Source organism: Canis lupus, chromosome 37, assembly GCF_003254725.2.
Source record: "Canis lupus dingo isolate Sandy chromosome 37, ASM325472v2, whole genome shotgun sequence".
NCBI classification, from domain to species: Eukaryota; Metazoa; Chordata; class Mammalia; order Carnivora; family Canidae; genus Canis; species Canis lupus.
In genome coordinates this window covers 2,013,303-2,034,261 of record NC_064279.1, presented here as the reverse complement: position 1 = coordinate 2,034,261, position 20,959 = coordinate 2,013,303, and the positions used below count along the sequence as shown (strand labels likewise).

General features: G+C 46.0%; 1 protein-coding gene across 6 annotated transcripts in view; it reads left to right on the top strand.

Annotated features, from left to right (window-relative positions):
• Positions 1-4: 4 nt before the first annotated feature.
• The window catches only part of STAT4 (signal transducer and activator of transcription 4), a 118,855-nt gene continuing 97,900 nt past the window's right edge, over positions 5-20,959 (top strand). For 2 of the 6 annotated variants that reach the window (XR_003134276.3, XM_025441578.3), the window contains exons 1-2: positions 5-145; positions 7,089-7,184. The gene's annotated coding sequence lies outside the window, so the exon portion shown is untranslated. The remainder of the gene's footprint in view (positions 146-7,088; positions 7,185-20,959) is intronic. The other 4 variants (XR_003134275.3, XM_025441573.3, XM_025441577.3 and 1 more) reach the window with 3 other exon arrangements.

Sequence of the window (20,959 nt, the reverse complement as noted above, 5' to 3'; positions counted from 1 at the left end):
CATAAAAGCCCTGGTGACCACACAGCAGTGAGGCTGCCAGGCGGCCGGGCCTTCCTACACAGCCACATGATACCACCGTGGCAAAGACACACTCCGTCACCCACATATGACATTTGACTGCTTCCTGGATCTATGGGCTTGAGTGGTATGTAGAAAAACGCTCGGGATTTAAAAACTATGCTGGGCCATACACGAGAGCCATAGAGTTCTTGACTTTGGGGAAAATAGTTGAGAGGAGAGACAGAAGGATCTCATCGATTTCCCACCCCCGGGTGCCCTGAGCAACTGCCCTTTTATTCAATTCACGTTCTGGGTGCCCACACCAGGTTTTGTTTAACGAAAATATTCTCTATATTGCTGAACTGTTTGAGAAGAACAAAAAAAAAAAAAATGAGGTACAGACTAAGATATGGTCATGAATATTTCAAACCATTGGCGTGCTGAAATGACCCTGTTATGCAATATCTTAAACCACGTAACTATTTGTGTCTTTCTCTTTCATTTCTAAATGTAGCACTCCTCCGTCCACCCCACCCCACCCCACCCCACCCCCTGCTTTTTTATATTTTAAGGCTGAGAGTTTGAATGGTTGGGTTCGAATTCCAGCTCTGTGGTTTTCTAGCTTTGGGTGGGACTGTGAAAAGTAGATGGAAGCTACTCGAGCCTCTGTTTCCAAGGGTGTAAAATGAGGGTGGTAATAGTGACTCCCAGGTGCCCGGCCTGCCCTTGCTTAGTGAGTAAGTAGCGGCCTCGTCACTGACCGGAGGCCTCCCAGTCGAGGCCTGCAGAGCCCTGCATCGACTCGGCACCTGCCCTCAGCGCGCCGCTCTGGCTTCAGCCCCTCCAAGCTCTGGCAGGGACTTAACTCACTTCCAGGATAAAGAAAATAAGGGGTTTTGTGAGGTTTTGTTATGCATCTGGGAAGGGTGGCCAAGGATGCTCAGAATACGAATCTATGACAGCAATCTGCACAATAATCTTCTGTGCTTTGGAGGCACTACTCTCACCCGCCTGTGGCCCTGTTCCTCATCTTCTTCAGCAGACCCCCCAGTTCCAATTGTCCCCCAAGCCTGGATTTAGGGGTCCTCTCTGTACCCCTGGCTCCTGCCACCCGGTGAGGGCTGGTCCCACGCATCCTGTCGGACCCGTGGAGGGCACGGGCAGCGCGCTTTAGCGTTTACCCTCGCAGGTGCCTGGAGCAAGCCCGAGTCCTTCGGAACCTGCGCACCCCCCCCCCCGGTCGGCTTCACCCAGGGTCTCTGCCACCAGTCCCAGCCTGTGACCTGTCACCTGTGCCCGCGGGTCATTCTGATTGGGCAGCGGCGTCGTTCCAGACAAGCGTGTCTTCTGCCTTCCGTCCCCAAGGATTCGGGTTGGGCGGCTCGGGGCCCCGGGGGGCCTGGTTAGAACCCCACTGGTTGCGGTAGGCTCCAGGCAACGGCTCCTCCAAGCTGCTGCACGCCCAGCAGGAAACGGGCTGCCCAGACGTGTGCAGGTCACGGAGGGTCACAGGGACCTGTCTCCCAAGGCCGCGGGGACGGGACACTTGTGGTGCTGAAGACGTGGGTCACCCGGGAGGAGCGTGGGGGGAGGGATGCAGTGGGGGGAGGGGGTGGGAGGAGGGGGGCAGGAGGGGGGGAACGACAGGTGGATGTGGCAGGCAGGGCCACAGGCCGGGCCCGGTGAGGCCCCCCCGTGGCCCTCTGCTCCCTCACTCGCCCCCCGTGGCCCTCTGTGCCCTCACCCCCCCCCCGTGGCCCTCTGCCCCCTCAGCTCCCCCCGTGGCCCTCTGCGCCCTCAGCCCCCCTCCGTGGTCCTCTGCTCCCTCACCCCCCCATGGCCCTCTGCGCCCTCACCCGCCCCCCGTGGCCCTCTGCCCCCTCAGCCCCCCCCCCCGTGGCCCTCTGCCCCCTCAGCCCCCCCCGTGGCCCTCTGCCCCCTCATCTCCCCCCGTGGCCCTCTGCGCCCTCAGCCCCCTGCCGTGATCCTCTGCTTCCTCACCCCCCCATGGCCTGCTGCTCCCTCACCCCCACCCCCTGTGGCCCTCTGCTTCCTCAGCACCCCCATGGCCCTCTGTGTCCTCTGCCCCCCGCCCCGTGGCCCTCTGCGCCCTCAGCCCCCTGTGTGGCCCTGCTGTGCCCTCAGCCCCCCAGGGGAGGCCCTCCCCACTGTCCTGCCCCCACTGAATGGACCGAATGCGAGGAATCGCACACAGCCAGCCCCCCCCGCCCCAGGACGCTGCATCCCAGGCTCTGCTCCCCGATCCTCATACTCTGTCTCCGCCCGCGGTCCCACCCACAGAGCCTTTGCAGGCCCCCAGCTTGTCCCCCAAACCCGTGCAAACTGCAGCACCAGCCTCCCTGGAGGTGGCAGGGCTGCAGGCAAGAGCACATGGGCTGAAGCTCCGCTGGCCCTACAGGGATCTGGCTGGCCTACAAGCACAGGGACGATTTCCTTCCTTCTAACTTGGAATCCTAAGAAAACGCCTAAAGAAAATCTGAAAGCTTAATTTTGAAAAGGGAGAAACTAGAAATGTGAATAACTCATTCTGCCGGTCCGGAGCCACCTGTAGCCTCCAGTAAAGTTTGGGGGGGGTGGGCGGGAGGTTCTGAGCACCATCAAGGCTGAGAACAATCCTCCTGATGCAGAGATGCATGTGCAGAATGATTTCTGACCATCATATTTATGATAAATATATCAAACTTATTTTGCATACTTTGTCCTCTTTGACAGTGATGACAGATGGAACAGGATCTTTACTCACTACAGGAAGGTCCGTGTCATGCATCGGAGCAATTAACTTGGAAATTTCTAGTCGACAAGCATGATTCTGGGGCTTATCGAATGTCAATTCGAGGATTCTGATGAATCCTACTTCTTCCATTGGCTGAAAACAATACTTTAAGATTTTGAATTATGTGCTAAACGTTTTCGTTTTGCTCGGGCCTCCCACTTGAGTCCCTTGGCATTCGGCAGAAAGTGAGTAGGGGCAGATCTCCGCCGGCTGAAACGAGAAAGGCTAGTCCGGGCAGAGCATTTTGCAGGGTGCAGGTCTGAGTGCAAGCCAACTATTTTTAAAGTCCTCGTTCTTGTAAGCCAGCACCCGGCCTCTCCATAAGGGGGAGGAAATTCCAGAGCTTGGCGCCTGCGATCTGGAGGGGACTGCGCAATTTACTCGAAACCTGCATCGCCGTGAACTTGGAATTAATCCTAGTGATGAACAAGGAGAACATGCCAGGGCGGAGAGGTCAGCTTCATCTGATAAGAACGGCCCCCGTGGTCCGGCTGGGGGGAATGTGCTGACAGTCATCACATTCAGGAACATTCTAGTTGGCCCCACCCACGGGAGAGGATTCCTGGGAAAGAAAAGGTCTCCCGTGAGGCTATCGAAGTGAGAACCCCGTCAAGGCCATGGCTTTCCACGGTGCCCGGAATCACGGCGAGCCGAACACCATCCGACGCCGCTCTCTTTCGTCCTGGGAGAGAAGGCATCTCTCCACCGCGCCTGTGAGGTTTCCCGTGTTTGCTCAAATCACGTCAGAAATAGAACGTCCAGTTTGCAATCAAGCACCAGTTGGAGCTGTTTACTACCAAGCGCATGGTTTTAATTTTGAAGCCCTCTGCTTGTGTTCGTCAGCGCTGGGAAGGGCCTGTGACGCCACTGACTGCGTCTCCCCCTTTGGCCTGGGGAGACCCAAGAGCAGATCTGGCTTAAACTCCCAAGCGGGCTAGAGCCAATTTTGTTCCATTTTGGTTGCTGCTATTATTTGTTTTTGGAAGAGGGGCAGACAGAAAAGAGCGCAGCGGGGATGGTATCTGAAGTTTGCTTTTGGTGTATTGGGAAAATAGGCACCTAGCACCATAAAAGACGTTTCCTTCAAAATGTGACTTTCTCACCATTCCAGCTTAGCTCTTGGAACTGAAATGTTTGGAGAGCAGTAGAAATCTGTTAAGCAATCATAGACCGAAGAGGGGAAGGGACGATTTGAAGTCATCAGATACAATTCCTTGCTTTAGGAAGCCCATGATCCATAGTTTCCTTTTGCGGTGACGCAGCCTGGAAGTAGGTGTGTGGTTCAGAACCCTCAGTCACAGACTCTGCTCTCAAGTCTCTGAAGATGACTTTGGAATCTGTATGTGCCAAGGAATTGGCATCACACAGAACTGGGCAAAAATCACAACTTTGCCCCTTCACTCCTGTTTGAATTTGTTAAGGGGCTGGAACCCTCTGACCCCCGGTCTCCTCACCTGTAACATGAGGGGGTTCTCATAACTGTCTTGCAGAGATTCTTCTAAGATTAAATGAGATAATGCTATTTTTCCTATTTAGATAATACACAAAACTCCTTTTTTTAAAAAAGATTTATTGATTGATTGATCTATAAAATTCAAATTAACACAAATTTCCTGTAACAAATGCTTTGCTTAAATTCAATGCATTTACAGTGTGAATGTGACACAATTAGGCAAAGGTCCCTTTGAGTTCAGCAAGGCTGCAACCCTAAGTTCCAAGGCATAAATGTCCCAGGAATTCAGTCAGTCCCTGGCAGCTCTCTGGGCCTGTTTGCCATGACATGATGGGCTGCCAGGCATTATCTCCACCCCTGAGACTATTGCTCGGGCTGAAGAGGGATCTTCTTTACCCAGCCAGCCACAAGCCCAAGCACGACCACGTGGGGGACCCTACAGGCCAAGCTCAGTGACACGGAAATTCTGTGTTTTTGTTGTTGTTGTTGTTTTGGTTTTTTTGTTTTTTGTTTTTTGTTTTTTGTTTTTTTTGGTTTTTGGTGGAAATTCCGTTTTGCTGCTCAGTTGTGAATAGTCTCATAGATGCCCGTTCTTGAGTGGCCAAGGGATTCACATCTTCTAGAAGGCACTGCAAAATCTTCAACAGAGGAGCTACATGTTAGCTTTGTCTTTGAGGAGATTCACTTTGACAGAAGCTTTGAGGATGGCTTGGAGTGGCTGAGGATGAAATTCGGGGATGACAATTGGACTACAGAAATACTCCAAACTCATGAGCTTGCCATTCAAAACACCACAACACTCACTGCTCACTGGCTTCATCCACTTCTGTTTGCCAATACGAAGCTTCTGCTCCTGCCAATACACCTCGCTTTCCCTGTATGAATACGGTGTTTTTCCGTCTATTTGGTTCGTACTCACACCTTGCTCTTCACTTATTATGTCCTTCGCAGTCCTTATCACAAAGGCCACCTACCACTCAGAGTCCATCTTCTCCACCCAGTCTCCTTTGGTTTGTTCAAATCACCCAATAGAACCACAAATTACCCGTATTGAAGTATATTTGTTCAGTATTAACATTTGACTCTTGCAGCAATTGGGATCAAATTCAATGGCAAGGATGTGTCTTGCACAAGTTGACATCTCACCTGGTTTTAACTTAGTACAGCTCATTGTTTACTGTTGGTTTTCAATAATTACTGAATTCATAGAGGTATAATTAAACCACCTGACTTATCTTACAAGGCACCTGTGTACAGTTATAAGGAAATTATTTAGTATAATGAAAAGTGAGAGTTCACTTAAGCTTGTCAGATATCTTTTTTTTTTTTTAAGATTTTATTTATTTATGAGAGGCAGAGACACAGGCAGAGGGAGAAGCAGGCTCCATGCAGGGAGCCCACTGTGGGACTGGATCCTGGGTCTCCAGGATCACACCCTGGGCCAAAGGCGGAGCTAAACCACTGAGCCAAATAAAGCTTATTTAATTAATTATTATCCAAGAGAACATAGGCAATAACAAAAAGCCACAGAAAGTGAGAGAGATATAGAAACATGGTTGCAAGGGTAACAGTTTACTGATACATAAGAAAAATAAAAATAGAAGTGAACAGGGAAAAAGTCTGAAATAATCTTTTCACAATATGTTTTGTTTCCGGTTTGTTTTGCTCTAGACTATGAAAAAAAAAAACTTGCTGGTAAAAGCACTTCTGGTTGGTAGGAACAAGAGCATATTGAAGTTAGCAACATATTCAAACTGTAACAAACAATGAGTTTTAAAAAGTCAGAAATCTGGGATCTACAGACAAGCCTGGAATGATACTTTTAACTGCAAGTTAAAAAAAAAAAAATGTACAAAAGGGCCCAAGCCTGTGATTAAGAGAGCTGTTTAAGACATTAATTTTCTTTTGAATTTTTGTCCTAGTTGTATCAAATCTTCCAAGTAATGGAAAAAGTAATCAAGACTTAGTTATATCCTAACTGTTTATTCTTTTGATAATTTTTAAAATAGAATAGTGAGTACTGATGAGATCATAATCAAAATGCTCCCTGATGCAGCTATTTTCACTAGGGAAAAACCTTACCCACTGTTAGTCGTTTTTATTTTCTTTACACGTATTAAGGGCCTTGCAAAAACAAGTGTTTGGTGAATGAATGAGTGAGTGACGGATGAATAAATAAGAGCATGCAAAGCAGTCATCTAGTGACAGCCCTTTTTCTCAAAGGACCTAACAATCTTCATAGGCCCATGCTTGAAAATTCAGTTTTTTAAAAAAGATTTTATTTATTTATTCCTGAGAGAGACACACACACAGAGGCAGAGACACAGGCAGAGGGAGAAGCAGGCTCCCTGCAGGGAGCCAGATGCGGGACTCGATCCCAGGATCCCGGGGTCACGCCCTGAGCCAAAGGCAGACTCTCAACCCCTGAGCCCCCCAGGCATCGCAAAAATTCAATATTTTAAGGACAGAAAATGGTATAGCATCCTCGATTCTTTTAATTCCCTTGGTTTTAGACCCCGGCACTAGTATCCGGCTCTTAGAGATCCTTTGTTCTCTAAACTTGCGACCGCGCCTTGCCGCGGTTTCTCTGGCTCGGCTGTATGATGGCAGCGCCAGCCCTGATGCACAGCTCTCGTTTACTTAATCGTTTGTCAATGGATTAAAATATGTAGGTTGGTCTGGGGGGAAGTGCAGTTCACGTAAAGCCAACACTTCGTTCTAGTCACATTTGTGGCTATTTTCCCCCTCGCTATAGCAGCTGAACTCATAGGTCTTTAATTTTCAGAACAAAACCGTTTTTCCTTTTATTTTTCAACCATTTTACGTTGGCTCTTTTCCCAGTATGCTGGCACTTCCTCCTCCATCCTCCACGAAATGTTAAAGGATAACAGATGTGACCCTGCAAAACTTCAACCAATTCAGCAAGTTCGCCGTGAAGTAAGTGGCCCTCCCATAGCTTCGAGTGCAGCTTCTTGATCGACGACCTCCTGTCCGTTTCGGTTCCCTCTCTGGGGCCCTCTGTCCTCCCTGCTGGTCCGTAGCCTGGGTACTGTACTGATACTCTATCGATCAGGCAATAAGTGGTTGCTTCTGATAGGAATTCAGCCGCGAGTTGCTCCGGGGGAAAGGGACTGGTTTCGAGGTAAAGTGGTAGGCTCGGGGCTTCAAGGCTCTGGATACAGGAGGTCCGGGGACGTATGATGTCTTTATTCAGTACCATGTGCTGTAGGTAGAAGAGGCCACTGATAATTCCAGGTGCTTAGCCCTCACCATCCTGGAGACGGGGTCACCACCAGGCATCCAAGAGCCTCGGTCGCTGCGGGAAACCAAGCATCGCCGGGTGGGGGCTTCTGTGGTCTTCCCAATAGAGCCCACAGTGACGTGGGAATGTGGCAGCCGGTCTGGATGGTTCTGGGCTCCCATGCCCTGAAATGATAAGAATTCGCTTTGAGAATTTGAATCAGCTGCATATTTGACCTTGAAACATGCCCAGGAACGGGGCACAGTGTCCATCGGTAGAAAGACCTAGGCCTCAGGGCGAGAAACCAAGGTTTTGGCGGCGCTGCTGAATAAAGACAGGTGAGTAAACCGGCCGGAGACAGCAGGCCCGTGAGCCCGGGTTTGCACAGTGCGGTGCACACCGAGGCGAGAGGCCGTCCAGACGGGAGGGCTCTGGGCTGGCCCTCCGAGCCGCCCTTGTCCCGCCCTTGTCCCGCCACCCGGCAGCCTCACAAGCGTGAAGCACCTGCGGCCGGGACATGTGCTCATGGCTTATCTCCCAAGAGAAGCACCGCGCTGCCCTGGAAGCTCCCATCTAGGGAGAGAAGTGGGGCGTGGGTGCAGCCAGTGAGGCATGCGGGGTGCCCAGGGCTGCCAGAGGAGGCCGGGGGGCAGTGGGGCTCTGCTGCATGGCCTCGGCCTCAACAAGAGGGCCAATCCCTCTCCGGGGATTACGCCCTTCACCGGGGCGACGCGGTAACGGGAGCATCTGATTGTTCTCCTTTGCCACCCACTCTATGAAATCATTCGTCCTCATTACTAAGCAACACCCAGGGCCCTTCCTGGGGTGACGTCGGAAGTGCCGTGGGAACCTAGCCCTCTGCTACAACCTCAGCTTCTGGTTTGAGCATCTTTAGAGGGTACCCCATTAAGACACACCTCTCTTCTACCTGGGGCAGTTGCAGACATGGGCAAGGGGACGCCATACTTAGGGGACAAGCTACCACCATGCGATCGTGTCACCGTTTCACGTGCCATCGGACGTGGCCGCACACGGCAAGCTTCCCCAGCCTCAACCTGCAGGTGGGGCGCCACTGAGAAGGGACTGGAGTAGACAGTCCATTACCCTGGACCTCGGTGCTTAGGGGAACGAGTGTTGTTTCATGTAACGAACGATGATGAACCCTTTCTGTCGTGACGGCGCTTGTCAGGACGCCGACCTGTCCTGCAACCTCCTTGTGAGCTCCCGTGCCCTTGCTTCAAGGACGGAAGGGAATGCACAGGCCTTGCCTCAACGTAAGAAACGAGTTGGGTCTTTAGAGAATGTTCTCTGGAAAAACCAGCTGGCCAGCCAACGCAGAAGCAGTAGTGGCTCTAGAAGTTTCCAAAAGAGAGGATCTCAAAGTGGCAACTGGTTTGGAAAGGCTCCAGGGGGCCTGTCCGGAGGTGCGTCCACACATGGAGCAGTGTCCTCCCTTAGCTGATCTGTGTTGGCAGGTGACGCGCGAATGTTGGGAGAGGAGCGAGACCCCGATATCTTGGCTCTACCGCTCTGTGTAAACCTGGACAAACCCACATAAATAAAGGGCAAAGACAGGTTCTCTCTCAATTGACCAAATTCCTGGCTCCGGTCTCCCCTGGATATGAACCTCCCAGAGTGGCCCTGCGGGTATGGGGGGCGAGCAAGGCCAAGAGGGAAGGCCTGGAACCCTTGGACCAAAGGCCTGGGACCAAAGGCCTGGGGTTCCCCTCGCCCGCCCCCCCGTGAGGGGCCCCCCCACTGCCTGGGCCAGAGCCAGGAGCCAGCAAGGAGGGGCTTGGTCACCGACTCTGGAGACCCTGCGGGCCATCTCGAGACGGATGGACTGGACGGGAGCCTAGAGAATCTGGTTTGTGGTGAAAGGAACCCAAGGCCCAGCTCGGCTGCCTGGGAGGTGGCTTCACTGGGGGGACAGTGCCCTCTGCTGCTTGGCTAACGTTCCAGCCTCCAAACTAAGGAAAGGACCATCTCTGCAACTCGACCAACACAGGAAGGTCTGTAATAAGACGGGCCATCCTTAAAGTTGCCCTTTCCCACCCAAAACTGTGTTGTCACTTGTGTGCGAGAGTTTCCCCCTTTGCTCTGACCTCGCATAGATCCGGGCAGGACCCCGCAGGCCCCGCGGAGGGGACGGCGCGGCTCGTGTCAGCGGGGACTTGAGAGGCCGACAACTGAAGGAGGCTGGAAACCCTTCACTTTCAGGATTTAGCTTCTTATTTTCACTCAGTGGAGCTTCAGACACAGGCTCCCCTTCTGGGATCTGTGGAGGCGTCTGAGTTTGGTTCACCTGAGCTGGCTTTTGGACAGCGCAGCCCTCAATAATTTCTGTGTAAGAAGGAAGGATTTACCCCTTCCTTCGACTTTTTTTTTTTTTTTTCATAAATCATTTATTTGTTACGGGTGGTCCTTTGCTTTGGGGATTTTTTTTTTTTTCTTGTGGCAAGGAATTCCAAGCAGGCGAAGTTCTGCTAGAGGCTTTTTCTGTAAAGAGAACCACAACCCTCGCAGGCCCCAGATAAAGAGCCTAGTGTGAGACGCTGGCGACAAAACTAAACATGAAGCTGAAGTTCCACCCAGCTGGGTCTGCATCTGGTTGCCTCATTCTTTTAAGATCAAACTGATAAAGGCGGAGACAGAGAAAGTAGCTGTTCTCGTTCACATCTTCCAGATACTCCTTCCTCTCTTGCTATTTGAGGCAGTGTTTGCCGTGACTCTCCTCTGTCCCCTCCTCCTATTTCTCTCGTTTGGGGGGACCCCGGGGAGGTAAGGGGCAAGCACGTCCGGGGCTCGGGCTGGGAGGCAGGGCTCTGGCACAAGAGGGCACGCGGGTGGCCTTCACACGGGCGAGGGCTGCGCTGGGTTTCGTGGGATGTACTGGGGGGGCTGATGAATTATGCCTACCCCTGAGGTTTGCTTTTTCCTTAAAAATCACGCTTTGCAGCTTCTCCTGGGAGAATTTCCAAAGACAGAAGATGTGTAGGCACCGGTTAGCACAGCCGTGCCCGCCTCTTGGCCGCTAGGTGCACCTGGCCCAGGGCCTGCCTCACCGGGTGGCACCACTGCTGTCCACCTTGGGGGTCCTAGGCCAAGCCCTGTCACCTCATCGTGCTCAGCCACTCTGCTCCTTCCGACCGTTGACTTTCATCCCTTCCCTTCCCAGCTCATTTCCCACAGTAGCCCAGGACCCTGAGGTCTGTGGCTCAGAGGTGCTGCACCTTCTAACATCTGCCCCCACTTCCCTGTAGGGACTCCGACTGGCGACCTGGCTCAGAGCCACAGAAGGAATGGGTCTGCTCAGAAGGTAGATCCTGAAGCCCCCCCCCCCCCCAACCCCCCGGGACCTCAAATGTCCCACGAAGCAACTTAGAAGTAGGAGAAAGCATCCCTTCTTCCAATTAGATGAGGCCCCGCATAGAAGCTCATGTCCTGGAACCGGAGCAGTTGGGACCTCAGTCCCCACTGAGCCTCCCAACTGGGCACCTTTGCGCAGTGAACAAACTGAACAACTGTTCCCACATGTCCTGGTACCAGCTAGCCTTGTTTATCATGACTCGCCCAAGGCATCTTTTCTTTTGTTCAGGTTATTTTCCTCGCTGTCTGGAAGGATGCCGGTCTGAGTCCTTCATCGGTGTCTTAGCTTCTTTAGGCAAACAGAACATCCTTGCCCTCCGCCTTCCCGAGCACAATTCTTTCACTCTTCACTCTTTCCGTTAGTCATATCTCCTGTATTTTCCGACTTCTTCAACTCATTTTGGCCTTTAACTTCTGGATTCCTGTGACACTTATGCTTAGTATTGTAGGTCAACTGAGCACTTCTAGTTTCCTATGTGTATTTTCTCTTCTCTGCCAGTTGATATAGCCTTAAGAAAATTCCTCCTTAAGTCACTCTCATTGTGATAAGCACACTGCAGGAGCTCAGTAAATATTTCATACTGAATTGAATGGATTTCAAAACAAATACATAGCTCTGGCCCTTAAAAGAGTGTCTGGGGACTTCTGCTTTGAGCATGATGGGTTTAACAGGGATTGGAGTTGCTAGATAAAATCCAAGAAACCCCATTAAATTTGTATTTTAAACATACTTATACTATAAGTATGGGTCATACATATACTAACAAGTACTGGCTGTTGATTTAACATTCAGATTTTACTGAAAGTCTTGCTTTGTTCCCCCAAATCTGGCAGCCCTTCCAGGGGTGGCTTTACCCTCCTACCTTAAAAACTTAAATTAAAAAAAAATATATATATATATATATGAAACAATGGTTTTCAGGCATTGGCAAACAGACAGTGAGAGAGAATGATCTCTGAGAGAAGTAAAGAACTGGGCTTTCTCTCTGCCTTATCTCACTCTCTGGAGAGCGTTTCCATACTGTGGCACAGAAGGAGGGAGCGCAAACAGAGCCTGACAGTCTCCCAAGATGAGAAGACAGAGTCAAGAGTTTGGGGAGGCCGAGCGGACTAAGTTTCACAGGGCCGTGCACCAGAGAAGAGACTGTGGACCACTGCCCCCGATTCTGCTGAGTATTGATTAGTGCATGTGTACGAAGGAACTACCCAAAGTTAGGGGAATAAAACCACTAAAAAGGAGTGAGTAGAACTTCTAGAGCTCATGCAGAGCTAAGGATGGGATTTACTTTCAACAGCCAGAGTGGAGAAAGCTTATTATCCATAAAGAAGGTAGAAATTGTTAAACTGGGTAAAAAAGACCCAATTTTATGCTACCTGTGGGAAGCCCATGTCAAATATAAAATAAAGTTGAAGGTAAAATATTAGGAAAATGGCATACCATACTACCATGAATCAAAGAAAGCTGAAGTGGATATATAAATACAAAATAAAGTTGACTTCAGAGCAAAAAAAATATTATCACGGTTAAAAAGTCATTTCATAATCATATAGGGAAAAATCATCAATTGGACAAAAGAATCCCAAGTGTTTATGCACCTACACATAAAGCCTCAAAATACATGTAACAAAAAGTGACTGAACTGGAGAAAAATTCAGAATTACAGCTGAAGATTTAAACATTCCTCTGATGATAATAATTGAATAAATAGGCTAAAAGTCTCGAGTGAAAGAAAAATCCTAACACTATTAGCCTATTTTACCGAATTAATATTGACAGAACACCACCCAGCAGCCACAGAGAACACATTCATTTAAGTGCATCCTAAACATTAGCCAAGATAACCATATTCTGTGCCATAAAACAACTCAACAAATTTAAAGTGATTTAAATTATAAAAAAGTATATTTTCCAACCACAATGGAATTAAGTTAAAATAAATAAAAAGATACCTAGAAAAATCTCCAAATAGTTGGACGCTAAATGACACACTTCTCTTTTTAAAGATTTTTATCTATTTATTTGAGAGAGAGAGTGAGCGAGCATGAGCTGGGGGGAGGGGCAGAGGGAGAAGCAGACTCCCCACCATGCAGGGAGTCCCACGTGGGGCTCGATCCCAGGACCTTAGGACCATGACCCGAGCCAAAGGCAGATGCTTAACCAACTGATCCAACCAGGAACACACTTCTAAAATAAAACAAAACCCATAAATCATAGAAGGAATCACAAGGGAAATCAGAAAAGATTTTGAAGAAAATGAATGAAAATTTAACTCTAATATATCAAAATTTGTGAGATACAGCTAAAGGGGAAAGATTTACATGCTTATATTAGAAGAATCAATGACCTAAGCTTCTATCTTAAGATGCATGAAAAAGAAAAGCAAATTGAAACCAAAGTTAGCAGAAGGAAATAATAAAGGCAAGAGCAGAAATCAATGACAGAGAAAGCAGAAAAATGATAGAGAAAAATCAATGAAACCAAAAAGCTTGTTCTTTCAAAAGATCAATAAAATTGATCAACTTCTAGTCAGATTGTCCTGGAAAAAAGAAAGACACAAATTAGCAATATCAGGAAAGAGAGGGGTGACATTACTATAGATTATAATTAAGGGAATAAAAAGAATATTATTAACAAATTTATGCCTACAAATACAACTACTTAGGTGAAATGGATAGCATATGTGCTGCTGAAGCCAGCCCTAGACGAAATGGATAAATTCTTTTTTGTTGTTGTTGTTTTTAAGACTTTATTTATTTATTCATAGAGACACAGCTAGAGAGAGAGGCAGAGACACAGGCAGAGGGAGAAGCGGCTCCATGCAGGGAGCCCAACGTGGGACCCGATCCCGGGACTCCAGGATCACGCCGTGTGCTGCAGGCGGCGCTAAACCGCTGCGCCACCGGGGCTGCCCTGGATAAATTATTTGAATGATACAAACTATCAAGCTCATTCAAGGGGAAATTGGTAACCAGAAGAGTTTTCTGTCTAAAAAATTGAGTAGACCCTCAAAGTCCTCATTGCAAGAAAAAATTGTAACTATGCATGAGGATGGATGTTAACTAGACTTACTGTGAAGATCATTTTACCAATATATACAAATATCAAGTCATTATGTTGTACACCTGAAACTAGTATAATGTTATATGTCAATTATACCTCAATAAGAAAAAAAAAATTGGGTTTGTAAGGTAGAAATTTTCCACTAAGAAAACTCCAGGCAGGGATAGCTTTATTAGTGAGTTCTTTCAAATTTAAGGGAGAAATAATACCAATTCTACACAGTCTTTTCTAGAAAATTGAAGAGGAAGAAACACTTAACATAGTCTGAGACCATTATTACTCTAATAAAATAAAACAGACATTACAAGAAAAGAAAGCTACAGACCAATATCTCTCATAAAAATAGTGCTTGAAAATCCTTTTAAAATAATAACAAATTAAATCTGGCAATATACACAAAGGAATATACATCACAACAAAATGAGGTTTATCCCAAGAATCTAAAACTGGTTTAACTTTGTAGAATCAATGTAATTAATCACATTACCAGACTAAACAAGAAAAAAAATATGGTCATATCAATGTAAAAAAACATTCCAAAAAACAAGGAATAGAAGTGCACTTCCTTAACCTAATAAGGGGTATGTTTGAAAAATTTTGAGTTAACATATTTAATGGTAAGAGACTGAATGTCTTCCTCCCAAGATCCAGAACAAGGCACGGATATCTTCTCTCATCACTCCTATTCAGCATTGCACTGGAAGACCTAGGTAGTGTAATAAGACAAGAAAAAGAAATAAAGGGCAAATTGGAGAGGAAGAACTAAAAGAAGAAATACAAGTTTTCCAGAAATAAAACATTCACAGATAATATGGTGCATGCCGACAATTCCAAAGAATCTACAAAAACCCTCTTGAACTAATAGGGGAGTTTTGCAAGATCACAGGATACATTGTCAATATACGAAAGTTACTTGCAATGAACAACTGGAATTTGAAATTTTAAAAGACTATAAAAAGTAATTTGATATAACCCTAACAAAAATGTTTAGGGTTTATATACAAAACATTAATGAAATACACCAAAGACCTCAGTAAGTGGAAAGATACACCACACCTCTTTTTGATTTGGTGTTCCTTTCTTTCATTTCCTTCAATATGACCACAATAAAAACCAAACCAGTCATTCTGAAGCCTGAGGAGAAAGAGGAGGTATCCAACAGAGAAAAAACATAATTTAATATAGATCATTAAATATGGGTCATTAGAGTTCACCAGTAGAAATCTTTTACTAAGCTCCTTTATTCTTTGCAAGTTTTGTGCCATGTTTTCTTCTCTCTCCCATTCTCTCCTCCTCTTTAGCTCCCTTTATATCTTTTCTTTTTCCCTTCCTTTCTTTTCTCTGCTATCTGCTCCACATTCCCAATTTCTATCTATGCCTTTAAATGGAGCCCTTTATCCATTTTTGTTTTGTTTTGCTTTCTCTCACTACCTCAAACAGCTTAACCAAGGATTTTTTTTTTTTTTCCTAAGCGAAGAGAGTCGAGAGGGGTGCCTGGGTGGCCCAGCCAGTTAAGCATCAGTCTCTGGCCCAGGAAATGATCCCAGTGCTCAGACTCCCTACTCGGCAGGGAGTCTGCTTCTCCTCCTCCCTCTGGCTCGTCCCTGGCTTGCTCTCTCTTGCTCAGTCTCTCTCTCTCTCTCAAATAAATAAATGAAATCTTTAAAAAAAATTTGAGAGAGACAGAAGGATAATCTCCTCTACCCTCTTCAACTTGGCATTTAGATAGAATTGATGTACATTACATCTTTATATTGACTTTATTTAAGCATTTATAAACCTATAAATGTTAGATATTATTATAATTATCAAAGGTAGTGGCAGTCCTAGTGAAAATGAAGTGCCTGGACAAGGCAAGTCAACTGAAAGAGCCCTCAGAACAGACTAAGGGGATGAGGCATTCCATCAAAGAATGGATGTAATACAAGGAAAATGACATTTCATTCTGATCCACTAAATATTCAATTCTGAGAGAGACCAATATATGAAAAAGTACATTAAATGGAAACAGAAGTAGAAACAGAAACACACTGGTAGAAACAGTCACCTTTCACACACTATAAGCAGGATGCTGTAGAACCACATAATTTGCTAAATGGTTTGGAAATCTGTTGGCAATGTGGCCACCATCCTGGCACATGCAGGACTGTTAAATGCATGGCTAACCGTCCATATAGCAAGGCAAATCTGGAGAATCAGAGTATACGCATCATCTTTGATTAATAGACTATCCAATGAGCCTCTCTATTTTGGAATCCGCGTTTGGATCCTTAAACTTACTTCTTCCGTAGCTCTTTGGGAAATTCATTGTGTTTCTTATATGAGTAGATAAGATTTTTAGTAAAGCCAATGATTACAAATGTTTCTGGAGCCAGACAGTCTTGAGTTTGACTCCCGAACCTGCCCTTTACCATCTGATTCCCGTTGACCAGTCCCTCTAACCTCATTAAGCCTAATCTCTTTGTCTGTTAGAAATCAGAATGATCCTTAATACTTCAGAGAATTGTGAGGAATTGGTAAAAACAATGCCTGTAAATCTCAGCACTCCATCTGGCATGCAGTTGGAGCTGAAAAAAGGCTGTTGGAGGAATGTTGTGATTTATAAACTGCTGTGCTCCTGAGGTGGCAGTAGAGGGAGCACAGTCCTTGGAAACCGGTCCTGAGGATACAACAAGACAGATCTTTAAAGCCCTTTGTAGACCTTGCCCCTGTTCTGCTGGAGCTTGAGGGACCTGCCTCCAGATGAGCTGAGACCCACACCACGCTGTCTTGTCCCAGTTACCCTCGCTGTCGTGCTCATTTGATACTAGCACAGGCTACCGTGGAGTTCAGCATGTCTGTACATGCGCGTTCTCTGTACCCAGCATCGGACTCTAACTCCCTCTAGTTTCCTAAGGACACATTAGAAAGGAAGCTTGGATGGGACGGGTAAGGTGCTTCCACAAACATGAAAATGAACAAATGTTTACATTCTTCGCACAAGAATTGGGAGAAGGTGGAGCTTGCTCACAACCAATGTCAGGGAAAGTGGTAGCCCCTTCCCTTCTCCTCCCCTTGACTCCCCCAGACGCAGACGCTGTAGAAAATCAAACAAGGGGTAGTGGAAGGGGAGGTGGGCGGGAGATGGGGTGACTGAATGACAGGCACTGAGGGGGGCACTGGACGGGAGTGGTGTGCTATATGTTGGCAAATCCAGCACCAATACAAAAATATACAAAAAAAAAAGAAAGAAAAAGAAAGAAAGAAAAAAGAAAGAAAGAAAGAAAGAAAGAAAGAAAGAAAGAAAGAAAGAAAGAAAGAAAGAAAGAAAGGAAGGAAGGAAGGAAGGAAGGAAAGAAAAGAAAGACAAAGAAAAAGCAGTCAAGAACTGACTGTATCCTCTCGGCTTCTGATGCACAGATGTGAACCTGCCTATCTCACTTGACCCCTCTTCGTCTCCATTTGGAAACCCATCCGGAGGATGAGGAGAGAAGGGGAGGAGAGTTATCCTAGTCACTTTCAAAGCCTCCCAACTTGGTTGTTATGATTCTATTAAGAGCAGCTCTTGTCGAGTGTTTTCTCTTATCTTATTCCTTACACTAGATTTTTGAATCTTCCCAGCAATTTTATGGCGGATATACTATCCCCATTTTTACAGAGTTTGGAGCTTAGAGAGGTTACATAGCTGAGCTGACTTTGTGTAGCTAGAAAGTGGCACAGTCAGGACTTTCCTGCAAGTCTATAATCTGATATTTCCCAGTTAAGGGGAGGCAAAAAAAAATTAGAAATAGAGATTTAACTAGGGGGAATGGAGCATGGATTCTAGGGGGACAAGAATCTGCTGTGGTCTTTGAGCTTAGCAAACTGGGGGTTTTACTACGATGTGCTTTTCTTTGGTTTTATTTCTCTTCTCCTACTTCTCCAGCCTCCCCTCCCCCTGCCTTTCTTCTTTGTCTTTGACTCTAAGGGACTGATGAAACCAGGGTCCATGTAGGGCCAAGAAATTGGGGACCTGGCTATTTATTTGACTCTAACAAAGAAAAGTAAAGTGGACATAGAGATACCTGTTCTTAGAAGCCAGACTCAGTTCATGAAACAGGACGGTAGACAGAGGTTTAAGACAGATGCTTTAACCAAGAAAAAAAAATGTTCATCTGAGGACAGATTCCCTCATGATATACCACTGGATAAACTGATGATGGTGGATAGGATACGGTAGACAGAGCAGAGGTTTCAAAAGTGTCTGCAGATTCCCAGGGGGTAGACGCCAAGACCTTTTTAAGGAAAGGCCATCTGTCTGAAAATAAAACTATTTTTATAATAATGTTTTGCTTTTTCACTCTATTGACATTTGCACTGATGGTACCAAAGCAATGGTGGGTAATGTTGGTGCCTCAGTGTGAACCAAGGCTGTGATGCCAAATTACTCTAAAAGTCATTGTACTCCTTTTTTTTTTTTTTTAAGATTTTATTTGCTTATTCATAAGAGATACACAGAGAGAGACAGAGTCATAGGCAGAGGGAGAAGAAGGCTCCCTGGGGGGAGCCCGATGTGGGACTCCATCCCAGGACCCTGAGGTCACGCCCTGAGCCAAAGGCAGACACTCAACCGCTGAGCCCCCCAGGTGCCCCTCGTTGTACTCTTTATCACCACACACTTAAAACTATTTAAATGCTAGTTTAACTGATAATGTTTTCAATGAAGCTGGAAAATTAATTTTATTACGTTTTATATTAATGTCTCCATAATATTCTATCATGAGAAGTACACACATTAAGGTGTGGTGATCGTCTCAAGAAAAGCCCTTGTGTGATTGAGTGTCACAGAACATCATCGTTACTCAGAAGAATGACTTAAACTGTGGTTATTCAGACTTGGGTATTTGGAAGACGTTTTCCTGAAAATGAACGGTTTGTGACTGTCACTTCAGGGAAAACACTTGGCAATGTCTGTCTCCAATAATAAAATTGAAGTTTTCAAGCAAAAATTAGAATATGGAAAACTTGCATACTTGCAAACTCCCTCTGGGCTTAACAATTTCCAATGCTTAAAAATACTTTTCTAATAAGATCAGTGGCGATATTAACTAATACGATTTTCTGACTTGTACGATGAAGTGTGTGAGCATTTACAAGATCTGCATAATTTAGTGGATTCATGTTTTCCAAATAACCAATGTATGATATTACAAAATTGTATGGGTAAAATTTCCATTTAAAATATAAGATGTGCCAACAGATTTTAATGTGAGTGTATATATAGAGCTTACTGTTGGAGTTTCACATTCCACAGTGCAACCAACCCTTAAAAAACTATCACTTGTTGAGTTTTGTTGTGGTATCAAAGAAGGATTATCTGAAAAGGCTATTAAAATGCTCCTCCTGGGACACCTGGGTGGCTCAGCGTTTGAGCGTCTGCCTTTGGCTCAGGCCGTGACCCCGGGGTCCTGGGATCGAGTCCCGCATCGGGCTCCTGCAGGGAGCCTGCTTCTCCCTCTGCCTGTGTCTCTGCCCCTCTCTGTCTGCGTCTCTCATGAATAAATAAATAGTCTTTAAAAAAAATGTTCCTCCTTTTCCAATTACACATCAGTGTGAGTCCGGTTTTCTTCAAATACTTCAACCAAAACGATATTTTGCAAAAGATAAAATGCAGAAGTCTGCTCCTGCAGACTAAGAATCCAACTGTCTTTTCCCAGCCCACACGTTAGAGATTTTCAAATGTAAATCCATGCCACTCATTCTAGTTTTTTAATTTTTTTAATTAAAAAAAATTTTTTTAAGATTTTATTAAGTAATCTCCACATCCAAAGTGGGGTTGGAACTCATAACTCTGAGATCAAGAGTCACATGCTCTGCCTACTGAGCCAGCCAGGCACTCCCTTCCCTAACTTTTTTATATTAGAAATACACTTGTTTTTCATTCAAAAACATTTATTTTAACACATAATGGGTTTATGATGGTAATTTTTAATAAGTAATTTTTCCTCAGATTTAGTTTTAACACAGTAAATATGAATTTGATGCAGAAGAGTAACACGCAAAAATTCTTTGGAGATGTTAACAATTTTTAAGAGGATAAAGAGGTCAAGAGATCAGTTTGAAAGCTGCTGAGGGAGTCCTGAGGTGAGGTCCTTAAAAGGAAGAAGAGAACGGAATTGGCTTTGTAGAGCAGGCGCTCAACTGTTGAATATAATGATGGTAAAGACGCACAAAACCAGTATGACTAACACTGGAAGGCAGGAAGTGAAAAGTGCTAAATGAGTGGTCTAGATCTGCGCTCACAGGGGAGCCACCGGCCGCAGGAGGCTCCTGAGCATTTGGCCAGGCCAAATGGAGATTTCCTCAAAGTGCCAATTACGCACCCGCCCTCAGAGATTTAGTTTGAAATACGGAATCCAAAGCATCTCATTAGCAACTTTGATATGGATTCTATGCTGAAATGTTAATATTTTGTATTATTGGATTATTTATAGCCTTGAAATTCATTTTGCCTGTTCTTGTTACCTTTTCCAACGTGGCTACTAGAAAACTTAAACCTGTGGCTTGTATTTTATTTTTCTTGGGCAGCACTAGTTTGGATGGGAAGTGTGATGAGAATTCAGAGCAGGGAAAAGATGCTGTGGGTTGGGGTCATCAGTGAAATCTTCACTAAGGATGAAAGGATTTAAAAAAGAAAAAAAAGGCAAACCAAAAAACAGACTCTTCACTACAGAGGAGAAATAGAAGGTTACCAGAGGGGAGGTGGATGCGGGGATGGGCAAAATAGGGAAAGCGGATTAAGAGTACACCTATCTTGATGAGCCCTGGGTTGTTGACTTGTTGGACTTGTTGACTTGTTGAATCACTATATTGCACACCCGAAGTTAATGTAATGCTGTATGTTAGCTACACTGGAATTAAAATTAAATTTATAAAAAGAGGGATAGGATTTCAGTAAGTAGACGGCTTGGGGAGGAAGCGGCAGTTGAAGGGAGCACCAATACTGAAACAGGAGAGGTTCTTCTAGGGAACAGAACAGACTCAGCTGCCTTGGATCCTGGGCTCCAGGGTAGGGATTGGGGC